Raw genomic sequence first — 18461 nt, forward strand, 5'->3', positions numbered from 1 at the left:
GCGGTGGCGGCCGCTTCGCTGGCAGCTGCGGCGCGCGCCAGGCGCCCCCGGACCCACCCGCCTCCCGCCCCGCCGGAGCACAAGGGGATATCAGATAGCCGAGCAAGGGGGTGTTTAAGGGGCACAAGGGCTTTCTAGACCCTTCTGGGAACCACCGTGCTTGGCTTCCAAAAGGAAAACAAGGCTCTCAGGGTGTTCGCATCGGTTTGGGGTGGGGGAGGCTTTTGGAAGATCCCCCAAATTCCACAGGGGTCACCCTGAAGTGGAAACAAGTCCACCCTGAAGGAAGAAAGTCCAGCGGCGCTGCCACAGACACAGCACATGTCATGGACCCTCTTCCATGCCCAGGGAGGCGCAGCCCCAGGGAGCCATCCCAACGGTTAATGCTTAGCATTTATACACACGCAGGCCTTTACAGGCATCACCTAATCCATTACCTTGCAGAGCGAGGGAATTGTTGCTTGCCTGGTGCTGGGATGGAGGCCGTTAGTGCTCCTTTCACACCCCAAGAGAAGGAACGGAGTTTGTTCCTGTAGGAGCTGATCCCCGGCTGCCATTAAACACAGAGCGGCGCTCTGTGCGCTCCCTGGCTCCTCAGGACGCGGATACCGGGGCACCTGTCCATGCGGAGCAGACAGGCCCAAAAGGCAGCCCCAACGCCGTGGAGGGGCCGCAGGAGCCACCCGCTCCGAGGGGAACGAGGCTTTGGCCACGAGCACCGCACACAAGGTGTGGGAATGAGGAGGGATCCCGGGCGGCCGCGAGGGCGCCCCGCGGAGAGGTGAAACCTGTGCAAGGTGCCCCCTTTCACTGAACACGAAATTTCCTCACGTTAGAGGAGGAAATTCATTTACCTAACGGAGCAAGTTTCGTATAACGTTGTATTCAGCATTGGTGTAATGTTGTATTCAGACTGGGAGACACCGGTTTTGGGTGTCTGTCATGAAAGGCTTCCCCCAAACCCCAAATGTGGTGGGTTGTGAGGAAGAAGCAAATCCGGAGGTGAAACGGGATCCAGGAATCACGGTGATGGCCGGAAGCCATTAGGAGGATGGTTTAAGGTTCCCAAGACGTGAGGACATGGATCGTTAATATTCTTACAGAGTGTGGGGAGGGGAGAAGGGGAAGTGAGAAGAGAAGAAAAAAACCCCGCATCTTTCGTTATTCAATGTAAATTAGTCTGTGGAACTGAAATACGTGGCTCCATTTAAGTGTCAAAATGCTTCGGTTTCACACCACAGCCTCATGGCAAATTGTTTTCCCCCAGGGATTCCTAAATCTTTTCCAGGACAGCGTTTCCCAACGTTCAGCTGCCCGTTCCATGCACACGACTGATATCCCTTCCACTTTTACAGATGGACCTTTCCCCATCACATTAAACCCTCCATTTAAAATTCATTATCAGTGGAAACCTCCAGCTGCGCTGTTAAATATTCAAACGACGGGAAGCAGCGGAAGGAGGGGAAGCGTCTGGGTGAAAACACGTGGCGGGTGCTGCGCGCCGGAGTGCCTCCGGACGGGAGCGGCACCGGGGCGCTCACCATGGCCACGGCCACGGCCGTCACCGCACCGCCTGGTGCGAGCGGCTCCCAAAGCCGTGGGCCGCTCCGCGTGCAGCACGTAGGTGCTCCCCTGAACAGCCACCCATTGCAGAACCGCAGCGGTTCGTTTGCGCACGCGTTCATCTCAAAACGCATCGACCAGGATTGGTTGCAAGTCCCCTCGCCCAGCTCTGTTCCTCTGCGGAAGTGTAAACACTTTGTACCGTCTGCGTAGAAAAGGCTGGTTTCTTTTTGAGACTTACAGTTTACATCTTCAAGATCTATCAACCAGCTGCGATTATGGAAAATTATCATTTGATTTCTAATTTCACAGATTAAAACATTTTTTTTTTCATTAGTCAACATAAAACATGCGTGTTGCAGAGTATGTTTACAGTAGCAGACAGGATAAAATGCTGGGGTGGCAAGCAAAGCCACCCTGTTGTAATTTAAGTCTAAGTCTATAAAAATGCCAGCGGATTACACCTGCTATTTATTATACTATCATTAAGAGACTATCGTGTAAGCATTTTAAAATAAAAAACGTGTATAAATTACTTTAATGGAATCTGCTTTGCTTGTATAGTTCACAGTACAGATTATTATAAAATTCCAAGACAAAAAATAAATAGTATGTGATTATGACAGATCATATTATGCTGTGAACAAAGCTCTGGTAGTATTATTATAAAATCAAATTGTTGTAGTTGCCTTTCAGTCAAGCTTCCCAAGTACTGCAGAAAAGATAATCCTTAATCTTGTTTTAGGGACTAATGATTTGAGAGAGCATAGTTTATGTTTTGGCACCCAGTTGGCACTTCATTAATCACTAACTATTTGGCACTAAGTAAAGTTCTTCTAACGTTGCCTGAATGTAGGATCAGTTTTTATCATAAAAACACAGTAGTTAAAATCAGTTTTATATGAGATGTTCCCACAAGGTAGTTGCTAAAGTGTGTAGTTCCCCAAGAGTGAGAATTCAGTTGGAAGTATCACATATTACACCTCCATATGCTAAATGCTAGGCTTTTCTATCCTTATACCTTGGGAAGGCATTCCATGTGCCTGTCTGCACATAATTCAAATAGTGCTTCAGGAAAACAGATGATAAAGAAATGAAAAGAACTGCCAAACTGTTTTTTTTTTTTTTTTTCACTTTATAAGAATAAAGACTGCATAATATACTCCTTCCAACTGTGCAATCATAACTCAAATGCCACCTTAATTTTGTGATTTTCTCATTTTGTACCGCTTGCCGGTACAAGACTGACTGCCTAATGCAGTGCTTTATATTGTACAGATTATTATTACCTGGTTTCCAGCAAGGTAGGTACCTAGACTTTGACATTTATTCCTACACATTCCTACTTTTTTTTGGTCACTCTTTTTCTCCCATGTCCTTGACTTTGTTATAGATAAAATAAGAGTCAACACCAGATAAATGCGGCATTGCTATAACTATTACCATCTTCCTCTTTCCTTTCAGAGGATGTTTATGTGCCGTATATATGGGAGACATGCTGCCTTCTGCCTTTTTTTTTTAAGGAGGAATAAACTTGCCACTTTAGTCATAACAAAATGCAGTTTTCAGTCAGTTTAGTTAAACTTGAAACTAATCATAAAAAAAAATCTAATGGACGAAAATGTCAGTAGTATAGGAGTCTGGTATAAATAAGCATTAGACTCACTGTGTTTTTAGTGTATAGCTAGGGGAAGAAAGCTCTATCAAAGATGCTGGACTGAGAAATGGAAACACATTTCCCAGCTGCTCTAATTCAACATGTTCTACTGATTTGCTAATATTTGCTCCTAAAAATAATGTGATTAATAATAAAATCCCTCCTTAAAAGGCCTGTCTGTATGTTTTTCAGTTCCAGTAATAACACAGGGATGAGCTGGAATTATAACCAGTAGTAGCCTGAACTGTTTCTGGTTTTCATTTTCTTAAATTTTTAGGATCACTTTTTTTTTTTAACAGTGCCTTAAAGAAGTGGCTGCTAATTTTACCCGCGCACATACGCTAACCACAGGCATACATATGCGAGGACTTCCTCTTTGCATTTCCACAACAAAGGCTTTCCCACCCGTCTGGGTAGCCAGGGAAGCTGCACACGGATAACACTATTTCCTCGCTGTCTGTCAACGCGACTCGGGGCGTTTTCCGCAGGAAGGGAACATGGTTCTTTCCTATATCGCCTTCCAATGCCCCGATCCATGTAAGTACTTGGGATTCAGAGGAGCCGCTTGCAGTGGGCACAGTGCTGAAGTATCCGGAGGGAGCCCAAAGCAGGATCTGATGGGAACATGGAGCCTGAGCAGATAGAACCCGCAGGGCTCGTGGGAAATGGGCCATCCTTGGGACACTGCTGGCAGACTCCTTAGGAGGGAGCAACCCCCCTCTCCATCTTTGAGATGCTGTGTAAGTATCTACCTACACGTACTTCCATAAAGAATGGAGGAGCTGGCATTGTAAATGATTTATGCGCAGTATAGAAGTAGGACAAACGTAATGATTTACAACAGGTTTTAATCACTATCTGAAGAGGAAGGGTCCCAAATATGGACAACAGCAACTGCTAATTTGTAACCAGTAATATTTCATCTGTGTAAACAGTCTAATGATCGTGTCTGCCACGAGACTCCAAGAGATTTATCTTCCAAGCTCCCTAATATGGATACATCTGTCCCTGCTCAAATCCTATGTTCTTGCCATCTGCTCCAGCACGCTTTTTCAACCTCGAGCAGTGATTAAACAGCTATTTGGAGAAGAAGAAGAAAGTCGCTTCTTCCAATTTTGGGCCAAAATGTTTAATAACCCCAAAAGTTAAAAAACAAACCCGCGCTCCTTTTGGATTTCCATTGTCTCTGTGGTACAAAACGTGGTTGGTGAGATCCTCCACTGATAATTCTGGGCCATGTTTAGATTTGACCATGCAATAGGGTATATCGCGCCCATGGATTTGATGTAGTTTCATTAGAGAATGCAATAATTTAGGAGCTAATTAAGTTAAGATAATTCAGTTAATCAGCCAAATTGGCATTAGGAGGCAACTTCATTCTAGTAAATCAAGAAGCATTCTGCCCTCAAAGGAGGGGAACTTCCTGCACTGCCCGAGTTGCACCGAGGAGGGTTTAGCACTTAGAGATGGGCTGCGTATTTATTATTATTATTTATCCCTTCATGTTCAGGACGTGGGGAAAGGGGAAGACAGAGCCACAGGGCGCCTTTTGCCTATGAGGACAACCAAAGAAGAGGATTTGGTAGATCCCATGACCCTGTTTTCTGGGGCTGGACTGCAGCCTGCCTGGTCCTTACGTGGGCCACATAAATTAGGAAAACTCCTTATGCCGGATCCATCACCCACTGCAGTCACACAACACTCCATCTCTTTGTGCTTATTAAAAGCACTGAAAATTTTGGACGATACTAGAAATGTGCAGAGCATTTTGTTACTTGTGGTAGAGGCACAATGCAATGAGAATACTGTCCTAAAAAGAAACACATTAAAACTTTTCCATTGTTCCTCCTCAATGAGTTTTCTCAAATTCTTAAAAATAAAATAAAATAAAATAAAATAAAATAAAATAAAATAAAATAAAATAAAATAAAATAAAATAAAATAAAATAAAATAAAATAAAGCTGCTTGTTGTGAGCTGGAGCTAGACAGCATAAGAACCATCCATGCATGCATGAAAACCAGAAAGTCAGATTATAACCTACTTTCAGATCCTCATTTGCAGATGAACAAAGGAGGCAGATACAGTCTCAGCTACTGCATGCTTTCCTGTATATCTTGAGTATTATCGGGATGAAAGAGCTCCAGTTTAGAGACAGGACATCTAGGAAATGCTGAATGTTAGGACTCAGAGCAAATACCATTCAAGACTGTTTATGTTAAAAGAAAAAAGAAAAGACAACATAACCTTCACAATAACATGTGTGTAACAAAACATCAACATCCTCTACTAGAACTATTGGAGAAAACCACGCATGAAATTAACCCAACTTTTCAGATCCAGATGTTGTCTTAAGCCATGAAGCAGTTTTCACATCTACATAAATATTACGGGGAACATCTGAAAATTTTACTTTAAATAGAAAAAAATCACCGTGCCACTTTCACAGCCCCATAATATGCCTACTGAAAATCACTTCAGCGTTCATCAGAATACTTTCTACTAAACAAGAAAAGAGAAAAAATAAACATATTTCTTAAGTAAATAAGAAGTCATCTGTATGAAAACAAGGCCCGTTTCATGAGAAGAGTCATCTGACCCGGAGCAGTCGCACTGGAAGGCCCGTGTTTATAACCGTGTCTCAGCTGGAGGCAGCTGCTGAGCTTTGGAAACCGGAGGGATTTTCCTGTGTCTGCTGGACCGGCCTCAAAGCCCACGCAGCGCGCGGTTCCGCACACACAACGGGCTCGCTCGGGCCAGCGCTCACCTACGCTCTTCCTTCAGTCCCGTTCATTTGGGGGGCCGACACAGATGTCTATAAATTATTTTTTCATTTGCATAGGAGCCTTTCCCACTGACAAGCTTGGGAAGCTCTCATTTAAAGAGGGAAATCTGGGTCTTAAACATCTAAACTGGACGTACACTAAAAACGTCAGAGAAGGAACCTTTGGTCTTTGCAAGACCATGTATGTTACAAGGCATGGCACATAAGATATGTGGGTACCTCGAAAGGACAAGGAAACCCATCCTTGTTCTCTCCCTGGAAGAGACGTGCGAGGAAGCCAGGTTGTTTTGCTACGCGTTGTCTTTTCAGCATATCTGGAGATATGTTTAGTTTTCACTACAGAAGATAAATCTGAAGTGCATTTTGAACGCGATTGGGAAATGGGCGAGTTTCACCGTGGTCCTTGGTTCCTAGAGGAGCCACTTCCCGGGTGTCACCTTGGCCTCCTCCGCCTCTCGCCCCGGTGACGTTCGCCCGGGCAGCAGAGAGCTCTGCAGTGTCCAAGGAGCTGGGTTCTGCTTTTGCTTCCAGATCCGAGTCTCTTATTTAGAAACACTGGCCTGAGATCACCGAGTAACCTGAGCTAAGGACCGATGACATAAGGACTGAATATGACATAACACGGTGCAGAAACTGGGTTGAAGAGAACAGAGGAGAGTCTGATGTGCTCCTGATAGCTCACACTGCCAGTGCTGCTGCGCTTCATTTATTTATTTGTTTATTTATTTATTTATTTTAAATTAGCTGGCATTTCTTAAAAGCCACTATACTATTCATTACCTTTCTGTTATCCCGAGTCAAAACCTTTCTAAACTGGAAGACAAACTTAAAATATTCTGCAATTCCAAAAACCATGCACAAATAAAAATAACTATAGATGAAGACGGGACTTACAGATTTGCTTTTTTTTTTTTTTTCTTCCCAAAACAGAGAAAATATACATAATAATGTCCAAATCTGCCTTTCATGGAAAAAGCTGCCAGATTTAAACGTGTGCTTTATTTGGCATTCCCAAGTAGTCATACACATACAATTAGTAATTCTTGGATATCCCCTAGCTCCCGAGAACTCAGCCATAGGCTCCGGAGTTAGCTCCCGTGGGTCTGGAAGCAGCCGGGCAAGGGGATGCAGCTGGTGACGCTCCCGGGTGGCTGCAGGAGGCAGCTCAAAACACAGTGAAATAGAGGGTTTTTTTTTCTTTTGTATTTTTTAAGACAGATATAAAATCAAGTGTGCGATAGACCATGAATATGGGCATATTCCAATAAAAATGGAAAAGGATACCAGAACTAAATCAACTATATGGAAAATGCAGCAAATAACAGTATTTTCAACAGTATATCCTCGACTCAAGTGCTCTTCTGTATTTTGGATTCCATCTTTAAAAATATATCAGAAATAGAAGAGGATTAGGAAAAGAACCTACAAGAACAACAGGGACAAGACAGGAACAAGGCTGTAAGAGAAAACAATAACAAATAAACTAAATCTACCAAGTTTAACTGCATAATTAATTTAATGTACCACTTTGTCTGGAGCTCTGAGCTTTCGAGCAAATAGTTCCCCACATGAAACAAACGGCTTAGAAGGTATTTTTTTAAGGATGAGACAGGTACCTGGATACCAAGGACACGCTGACGCAGACGTTAGTGTCGGTGATGCTACACACGCCGCTCACTTACTGCAGACCTTTCCCTTCCTTATATATATTTTACAAAGGTTTCAGGTGCACTATGCCTTCTGCTGAAGCACTACATGTAGGCTACTGTTGGAGATAGAGGTGATCTTCTAGGCTAACAGTGCTTAGTTCTAGTCTTTGTTTTTAATTACCAATCATTTAGATTTCTCTTTTTAAAAGTCATACCCTACCAATTCTGCTTTGAGACAACACACGTAAGAGCCAGCAAGCATGTGCATTTGTTAATATTTAAGCCAATGTATGTTTAGAAAATAAACCTTAAAGTGTATGTCCTTTCACCTCAGCAATGTTTTCATACACACTTTCCTTTCTACATTATTTTAGAATGCACTTAAGAAAGGGAAAAAGAAATCTGTTTCTGCCTTGTATCTTCTAATCTCATTTGAGCTAAGTGCCTAGATGTTGGATTCACACAGGTGGGAAACATCCTTCAAGACTCTTCCATTTCAGATTAACTTGTTTCTTTTGTTGGTTACTTTCTGTTCTGTTGGGTAACTGAAGACAGAGCATTTAAACTAATAACCGCACAGGAGCCATGAGAAAAGGCAGCAGCTGGGATGGATGCTGGTAAGGCTTGAAGTAGGCTGACAAGATATCAGCCAGTTTACAGCCCTTATCTGTTGAAAGCAGCAGAACAGAATGAGGACAATTAGACTTACTAGCTGGTCTACTGACCCGTAAGAAAAACAGGAATAAAAACACCAGGGTGCGATAAAACAGGCAACACTGCAGAACAATTACAAAACCCCCATAAAAGTGTGAAAAAAGCTCTAAGAAAAAAAGAAAAAAATGAATCTCTACTCGGTTTTGTTAGGAAAAACATAAATGGAGAGAACAGCCGAGAGCTCTGCAGAACAGAGCTAGCATTTTAGGAAAACACACAGGGCCAGATCTTGCCTCCTGCAGCTGCACACACTGCCTGTTCCTCGGGCCCGTGGAAATAAGCCAGGAAAGATTAATGGTCAGAGGGCCATATTATCTCTGCCGCATAGTTCCCTCGGAGACAGAGCGCGCAGCCAGGGCCCCAGCAGGGAAAGCTGCCCCGGATTCCCGCTCCGTATCCCTGAGGATATGCCGCGTTTAGGCGGAACACGGCTTGCTTTCCGATCCGAGCTAATCTGTCCCGGGGGTCTCCTTGCGCTGGGATAACGGGGTTGGTCTGGTGCCAGGGTCTAAGCAGGAGGCAGGGCCGTGCCCGCTGACACAGGAGCGGCGGGGACGCAGAGACGGGCACCACGAGAAGGCTGGAGCAGCGGCTGGAGCAGCGGCTCGGCTCTCGCCTCGGGCGTTTGCTAGGAGAGGGTCTGAGCTCAGGAAAGGGGCCCCGGGACGTGGCTCGTCCCGGCTTCCTCCCCACAGCCGCTTCCCTCTCCTACCACTTATTCCCCTACCTGTCAGTTCAGCAGTTTCCAGGAACCCCAGGAGCAGAGATGCTGACTGAAGAGTGGAGTGGATAATCTCTCAGTTTTACATATTAAGAATGTAAAGTTATGATCCAGCCTGCTGATTTGTAAAGGAGATATCAAACGGGCGACCTTCTTTTCAGCCTCCTTTTCAGTTTCTCATTAATGATATCTTTCTTGTCTAGTGGAAAATCCCACAAAGCAGCAAAGACACCCTGGAGTTCGCACTGATGAATTACTTAAATTGCCTCTGCAGCAGGGGTCTGCAAGACAAATGGAAGGGTCATAGCCTCCATATCCCAGACCCTAGCATTCTCCGGGGAATTCTGCATCACTTCTAGTAAGTGTCACTGGAGTCACCTCCCCTCCTCCATCCTTTCCTGCTGCCTTTCCTGCCTCCTTGCTAAGAAGTTGTTTTGCCATTAGCTCCCGCCCATATGGCCATGCACTAATCCGTGCTCCCACACATGGTCATGTAAAGAGAGGAGGAACTCTAGATGTAGAAGAAATGCTGCACTGAGCAGCACTGTCTGATATTCAGGTTATAGCTGGCAACCAAAAGGTGCAAAGGAATCATGCTAAACCGTAGTACTGCCTCTCTCCCCATTTCTTGTACTGTCTGCAGAGCTCTCCAATACACCCAGTTGACAAAAAAAGAAAAAAAAAAAGATATTTTGGAGTGTCTAAGAATAGGGAGACAGCTTATAGTCACCTCTCCCCTCTGTTAACAATCTCAAGGTATTTTCCACAGGATTTGTTACTATTATTTTTGCTCCTCTATCTGTGCTGTTTGGTCAAGCGCAGTCTCAAGCCTTGAATTTGCTGAGGAGCAAGGGCAGTTAGTGAGGAAAACCATCCCCTGAAACCAAAGCAGATCTGGGAGACTAACTTTTGCAAACCTCTGCTCCGGCTCACGTGCACGGGAGCCCTTTCCCCAGGTGGGAAGCGTGTCAGGCAATCTAGGCAATCTTAATTAAAAGGGGGCCTGTCCACCATCGGTCCTTTCGGAATTACGCAAGTACATGCATAGGTTCTTATTTATTTCTCTAGTAAGCTCTCTTAAATACAATTTTTGCACAGAATGGCATGTAGACAAATAGATTTTCCATGGAAATTTTGTATTATTGATTATTAGAACTTTTCTCTTAATCAGACTGCAAGGTAAGAGAAATCAGTTAGTGAGGTTGGTTTAATCTAATCCATTTCATCTAGGGCAGGTGTCATCATGCCTCAGCTGAAGATACGGTGACAATTAAAAAACTACTAGCAGGACCCTTGTAAGTATAACTGTGCAAATCAATACCCTAATTCTGATAGAAATAGCAAGACTACAGAGAAATCTGATCAAAAATTAAAGACAGGTTATATATAATTTCTCATTTTTAAATAAGGAAGAATCTTGCTGTAATGCCATCCTTATTAGCACAGCCCTTCATTTGCCTCAGGAAGGTTTCAGTAGGAACCAAAACTCTGGCAGAACTACATACCTTACAGCATCTGAATTTTTGGCACATTAGCAGCTCTACAAACTCTACCCGCTTCATCACTTTCCTGAAGCCTTCTTATCCCAGAGCACATGGAAAGCATCTGTACAGATGCAGGCAATTATAACAGTAAGTGTGATTCCTAAGCTCAGCTTTGTCTAGAAAATGTGTTATACATAGTAAACTGTTTTTTTAACCTTTGGAGTCTGTCACATTTGATACTTCAGTTACTCCCTTAGTTTTTTTTTTTGTTGTTGTTTTTTAATTGGAACATGCCTATTTTTAGACACAGACTCATGCTATTCGTTGTATCTCTTTCACATTGTAAGTGTATGTATATAAATGGCACTTGTACGGTATGTATAGAAGCACTTAGGGATGATATAGAGGGACACTGGCGCAGAGCCCCTGCTCCCTTTGCACTCCAGCCAGCACGTTGTTCTTAGTCAGCTTTATTCTCTCCTGGGCATGGGGCGGTGCACAGGAGGGAAGCAGACCAACCTGCGACACTTGAATAAGAGGCTGAAGAATTGCCCACAAAAGTGTGTAATTGCAATCACTTGCCAGAAAATAACTGCAGGTACTTGGCCTCTAAACAATGAAACTGTCTCACAGCTTGCTCATCACTACGCTGACTCAATAAAATTCCACAGAAGTTGAGAGATTTGGAGCTTGTTAGTTCCCTGAATTTGTTATGTCTAAAATTTGAGGTGGCAGTGCATTTCTTTGGGCAGCCTGTCCCGCCAGCGTCCCTCCGTGTGTTCCTCAGTCCGAGGCGGCAGGCTGGGCCCAAGGAGCGAGGCGAGGCTGTTCTGGCTGCAGGAGTACCGTGGGCGCCGGCATGCAGCAGGGCTCCCGCGTTGCCTTTGCGCTGCCTGGAGGAGAACGCGGGGACCCCCCAGATTCCTGCACTGCAGTGTGCAGGCCTTTAGGAGATCAGAGAGAGCTTTGCTCAGCCCAGGCAGGGGTGTAAACACCAGGCTTTGGAGACAAGCCTGGCCTCAAATGCATGCCCAAACCTGCGCTTGACTGCGTGCAAACGCAGCTACGTGACTAGAGCAGAGCTCACGTCTGAAATCCTGCGCCCATCCCCGGCCCCATCGCTAACATGGCCAGCAGTTTTCTCGTAAGGGATTTCCTGCGGGGTTTATTTATTTACTTATTTTTCCCCCTCTTCCATCTCCAAGTGTTCATACAGGTCACTGTGCCTCATCCAGCTCAGGTTTCGGAGAGAGTTTTCTCTGACTGTTTTCAATGCTAATCGGCCACAGGAATCACACGGTCGAAGATGCCAAACGCCTTCCCGAGTCAGTCGCCAGCTGGAGGAGGAGGAGCCGTCGGGAGCCTGGAGCAGAGAGACGGATCCCGCTGGGCTGAGCGGGGCTCTTCCCGCTCCCATAGTCCTGACCTGCTCAAGATTGCCCAGGATCCTTCCAGTTCTTCAAGGATCTGCACCACTGGGATTACATCTATGTCTCATTTAGAGGAAAGGTTACAGATGGGGCTTTATCTTATGTGGGTCACTCTTGTGAGTTTTCTAGTTTGGATTAACCCAGATTTCAATGATTGCTTGCTTATCATAGAGAGAGAGAAAAAAAAGTATGTATTAATTAGTATTAATGGGACTTTTTAGTAAATGGGACTTTTTAGTAAAAGTCCCATCATCTAATTTCTCCTGCATTTCTAATCTAAATTAAAAAAAAAAAAGCAAAAACAAAGTTCAGATTCAAATAGCTGAAATCCATAACAAAAACAGAAAAACACTGAAGCAGCTTTAAACCTGCTTCAGGAGCAGTCTTCCCTGGAGATTTGTCCGTGGCCACTTGGCTCAAAATCATGACAGGTATTGGGTTGGACGGATTCTAACAGCGGATCGTCTCTATCTCCTTGAAGCACAGGGATTTCTTAATTGTGTTTTATTTGAAAAATAAACGGAATGTTTTCTACAAATATTGGAGGAACCAAAACTGTGAAGACAGAAATTCAGAATCAAAACTCAGCAAGATGAGGCCTTCAGGTGATCTTAAAGTTACTTAGCAACCTAAGGATTTTAACTTGGCCATATCCTCTTAGCCCTTTTTTAATTTCTCCTGTGAAAACGCTCAAGGGACAGACTGGATTTTTGATTTGGAATACAAGATTTGGAATACTAGCCCTGTGCTTGCTGTGTGCTCTGATCTGGCGCCATACACGTAGTTTCAGATAAAAATTGCACAGAATAAGACAGAGATATTAGCAGTTCTCTAATTAATGTGAAGTGAAACGAACAATCCTGCATTAACTGTTTCTCTATTTTTTACATTTTGAAACACATAAACAGAGCATTTCTTTATCCAGCTGGAGCTATGGCCAGCAGTCCCCTGTTCAGTTCAAGGAGTGTAAACTTCTGGCCTTTTATGCGAGAAAGGTAAGTTTGACAGCAGGAAAATATCACAGCAAAGATGAAGGTGGGATCTGATGAGATAGGTTATGTAGAAGTGATAAGCCTCTAAGATGGATAACACCTTAGTACATTTCTATATATATATATATAAAATAAATTATTTGTTTTATATATATATATAAATTATGGTTGCCTTAATGTCACCATTTGACAAGGATACACCTGATCTCTTCCAACTATTCCCTTTTTCATCATTCTTACTGAAAAGGGCTGAGGCTGCCAGGACGTTTGAAGCGCCGCGTGTCCTCGAGCCCCGGCGCCTGTCCCGGTGACTCACACGGACACAGGGAGCAGCTGCCACCGCGACGGAGCCAAGCCGGACCGCAAGGAACGGGGCACCTGGAGCCGCCGCGGCCACCCCACACGGACACATTTAACAGGATGCAAAGGATCTAGGGTGTGTCTGGTTAAAAAGACACTATCCCACTGCACAAAGGCAGAATATAAGGGTAGAGAGACAGGAGGAAAGGGTTTATTTCCAAGAGATGTAAAGGAAATTGTAACAGATGAAAAGGGCTCGGGACAAGAGGTTCAGTGTCGTGCCTGCCAAAAGCAAGCAATTTGCAATAATGCATTGCGCTTGCTGCAAACTGGAAAGGAATTTAAAACCAAAATAGAGGCATGAATCTGCAGTCAGAGAATGCTCTGTTTATGGTAGACTGCATTTTTTAAGCGGCATCCTAACATGTTTACGAAACAGAAGAGAAAAAATGCTTTAGAACCGTGTAAATAAAGGGACAGGAATGATCTGGGATATCTCTACTGAAATTGCATTCAGAATAACTATAATAAGTGCAAAAAACCACCCCCAGTGGTTTTAAGGGAAGAAAATACAGAGGGTTTCACACAGGAGCGTGTGGCGAAGGGCCCTGCGCAGAGCAGATGCCCCTCCACGGGGTTTGTAGCAGCAGAACAAAAACTCCCATATGTGCCCGGGTTAAAAAGCATCCCCCAGCTAAAAATTATCAAACCGGTATACTAACCTGTCTATAGGACAGGAGGCAAAAGCTAATCCTGAGGATTTAAGTATTTCAGAGCCTGTAATGCTTTCAGGAGATAATATCCTACATCAACAGAGGTACCGGTGTGTTTATGTATTATATAAACCTTATAAATGCGGAAATTTAACCCAAGGAGCAAAGCTGACCAAATGCTGAGATAGTTTGATTCAATAATGCCTCCCCAATACTGAGTAGTCCTTCACAGGACCGGGTGAAGACACTGACATTTCCAGATATTGGAGTCAGAAGATAGTGAGAGAAACACGGGGAAATTATAGAAGTTGCAGCCGCAGCTCCCATTTAGAGTCCATCATAGGGGAAAGGAAGGAAAATGATAGGAGTCTGCCTACCTGCCTCGATGCTCTGTCTCTGCTTGCATGATCTCCTGTTACACACTGCTGTCATCGTGCCGTCCTCGTCTCGTTTAAAGAACAAAAGTTTACCATGCTAGTAACACTCCCAACTCCAGCCTTTGGGTGGCTAAATTCTTGTATACACTTAAATCCATACAAACCGGGATGTTTTGGGGTGAAAAGTATATCAACACCAGGTGTCTATAAAAGCCAGTCCAGCTGATCAGAAGGTGAGAAGATGCCTCCTGTGAGGTGCTCCCAACCACATTTCCAGAGACAGACGGGCTACTTCTGTTGTAGAAATGAATGCAGAGTGAGGAAAATACACAACTTCTATTTTGGTAATAAGTGGTTTGGTAATAAGTGGTTTGACCACTTGATTTCCAAACCACAACAGCCCCGAAAGAGCAGTTGCAAAGGTCCTTGAGCTGCCCAGGAAGGAAAAATTACGTAAGGCAGAGCAGCCAATGGGCTGCTATAGACACATCCTATTGCCATATACTGAACAGCAACTGAAGGCCTGAAGAACATAGGTAGGTTGATTTTTTTTTTCTTTTTTTTTGCTACAAATTTAATGACATATTTTTGCAGATAGAAATCTTGCCTGCTAATATTATTACCCTTGATAGATGCTATCCTGATGACAGATGATGCACACCCTATATTTTAGCCCTTCTTTAAAAGGTGGCCTCAGATTGTAAATGGCTTTCTTAAATATAAACAATAACAAAGCTCCAGTCAAGGTGATTTTGAAGATCCGTGTTCCACACTGTCAGCCTAAAGGGGGAAGGGGGAATTACAAACTGAAGGAGAGAAATATTCCAGTAATAGAAGATAAAATAGAGCAGACCGCAAACAGACTGCAGCACTCCCACTCCTTGTGGGGCTGGATCTATTCAACAGAGCACGAGCACAGAGCTCCCCTAGTGCTAACACCCCTTTTGTGTCCCTCAAAGTGAAAGACATGAAAAGAAAAAAAAAACTTTTTTTTTAGGAGGTTTGCGCTGGAAAATGAGTATGAGGAACTTCGCTAATCCGTGGCAGAGCAGCGCGCCGTGGAATTGCAGCTCAATCCCTCAGGCAAAGGGGGCACATGAAAGCGCCCCTCCAGGTCCCCCCGGGGCTGGCAGGCCTCCCGGGGAGCTGCAGCGGGGGCACCCCGGCCTCCCCAACGGGGTGCAACGGAGCTCGTCCGCGATGGGCGCCTGTCTGCGCCGCGCGCTACGCAGGACGCAGCCCCTTCTCCCTAAAAATACTTCATTTCCCTCTCCGAAACTACAGAAGTGTAACTTTGCCTGGCCTAGTTTCCATCCTTATTCACTCTGTGCAAATCTTGCAAAATTGACACCTAATTTCCAGGTGCTGTTGCTCAGCATCCTAAATTATTAATGAGTGTAATAATTATCCTTTTTCACCTTCACATGGGACAGGAAATAGATGCAAAGATTACAATCACATCACCATCACACGGTACGATGTATCATCATCACAGCTGAGTGTATCTTCAATATCTGAAGATACCCTCTGCCATTTTCAATCAGGAAGCTGTATTCTTACAAGACACATTTTATGCTGTGGTCTAATGATACTCAGACACGTGCTGTTCCGTGAAGATGAATAATAGAACCAAAAGCACTGGTTTGAGATCAGTGGATAGCAAGAACATCTTTACTATAGCAAGAACATCTTTACTGTTCTTAACTCACACGTAAAGGTGTGTGAGAGCTGGAGACCAGAGGGGCAGAAAGTGCTTTGCTTCCTCCCTGCTGAGCCCCAAAGGATGCTACAAAAGGTGCATTCCAGAGGCGGAGACCTCTTCCTGGGACCGTCCTGCCAGCAGCGCCTTGCCACCAACTCTTCGGGTCTCCCCACCGGGAGGCAGCGAGTTATCAACTGATAACTGATATCCGCAGCCCAATGCAAGGGGAGCACTGAGCAGAGCTCCTGCCCCTCACACCTCACGCTGCAGGACCTGGGCTCCCTGGTGGGATGAGCTGCTGGTGCAGGTGGTGACCTGCGGTACCTGCGGAGAAGCAGCCTGGTGTGCTGGGCACTGAGGATGAGGGGGGCAGGAGCCTCGAGTTACCCCGGCATGAATAGCCTGAATTCAAGGGAATAGCCTCTAGCTCATATCGCTGTGGAAAACAGAGGGCATTGAGTAAAGCGCTAAGAAGATAAATCAGAATGAAATGGGAGAAGTCTAATTGCTGGTGTAAAACGAAGAGCTGGAGCCCAGCTAAGTAGGACAGAGCGAAGAACCAGTCCTGAGCGCGCGGCGGTGGGGAGAGCTGCCTCCCCTCCTGCCGCCGCCTCGGAGCCTCGTGCAGACGGAGTGCTTCCTTCTCTTGTCCCCTATCCATTTGGTGCTTGCCCTTAAAATGACTTAGTCCAGAAATGCTGTGCTAAGAAACAAATAAAATATTATTTAACTCACCAATTCTTCACTCTTAAGTTTCTTTCAGACGTATTTTCCCCTCGCGCCATCAGGTCTGAGTCTCGTAGCTGTTTTATCACCGTCAATTAAAGAAGATAGCCATTTCCTATGCCTATCTCTACCTGTGTTACAAATTCACCACAAGCTGTAATCACAAGTCCTGCCTATGACCCACGTCCAAACAACTCCATAACGTTGCTCCCCGCCAGTACACCTTCAGTGACCTCCCTTTCCAGAAGCTGGGAAACCATTAGCAGCCTAAACTGTCCAAATCAAGCTGTGAACACCCTGATTCACAGCGTTTCCCTCCAGAAGAGAAAGGCGTTGGGAAAGCCGCAGTTTAAGCAGACAGGGCTTTGTCTCCACCCAGTGGCAATCCGGACTACTCGCCCCGTTATCATCTGCTGCGCTGTGGCTCACTTCTGGGCCCTGACACCACGCGGATCCACAACAGTTACTTTTTTAAGCTGATGTATTAAAGACTTTTGCTTGCAGACCGGGCTGAACTGTCTTTCCTCATTAGACTGGGTCTTCAAAAGCTGATGTTAATCATTACCCTGAGATATCATCAGCCATCAATATCCCCTTTGGTATTTGCCAATTTTGAACATTTTCAAGCACAAAATGGCTCTCTAAAAGGACTTTGTGGCTTGACTGACAGGGACATGGAGCTTGTTAAAACCAGCTCCACCACTGTTACTTGGCCAGGAATTAAATAGTTCACAGCACTTGTCCCCATTGGCGCTCAGCTGCACATCAGCTCTCCAGGGCATAAACTCGTGGCACGGGCAGCTAAATGCATTTTGCTTTTGGGGTCCCATGGAAGTGTCAGCTGTGACTCTGCTGAAAGCAGGTTCTGCATTAGGTGATCTCGGGTGCCACGCGTACCTCTGAAATGCTGCAAACCTGCACCGGGTTCCTTACACCCTGCCCTCGTCCCTCCCTGCCCCAGCTGCTCCCTCTTACCTCTCATCTCCCACCTGCCTGCTGCATCACCCAAGGCTCATCACGGTGCTTATATTTGCACTTCAAAGACTTGAGCCTGTTGCATTTGTCCATGGATTCTGAGATGATAATTAGGCACAGGGGCTCAACCTTTAGCTAAATATGCAGTCTGAAATAAATTTTAAACCAATGTGTGCTACATGCAAGCAAAACTATTTTTTTTCTGTCGTCTCAAATGTTTCCAGATCTTTTCACATTATTCTCTCGCACTCTTTATTTCTCACCTCCTTACAGATTCTCACATTTATTTTCATTTTCATAGCATTCTTCCACCACAAACGTGCTGCGATACTTTCAGCTATCAATCTCTATATATCACTTTCATCAATTAAGGTATTAAAATGATACATGCATCACACAAAACCAAATTCACAAAACTTCCTTCAGAAGGCCCATAGTTCATAGGGTTTGTAGCAGCTATTTCACTTTTCAGCTCATCAGTGCCGTGCCCAGATAAACGAGTGCTCCACGCGATCCCGGGGTGTGCAGTGCAGTGAGCGAGGCTTCCCCTAACCTGAATTCAGCACTTTTGTCCTCAGAAATGCCTGGGAAGGCGGCCCCTTGGAGGTGGCCAACACGCAGCTCTAGGTCGAAGGGAGCCTGGGCCTCCAAGCGCTTGGGAATAACCCCCGATA

Source organism: Nothoprocta perdicaria, unplaced genomic scaffold, assembly GCF_003342845.1.
Source record: "Nothoprocta perdicaria isolate Ctin4 unplaced genomic scaffold, notPer1 scaffold_243, whole genome shotgun sequence".
NCBI classification, from domain to species: domain Eukaryota; kingdom Metazoa; phylum Chordata; class Aves; order Tinamiformes; family Tinamidae; genus Nothoprocta; species Nothoprocta perdicaria.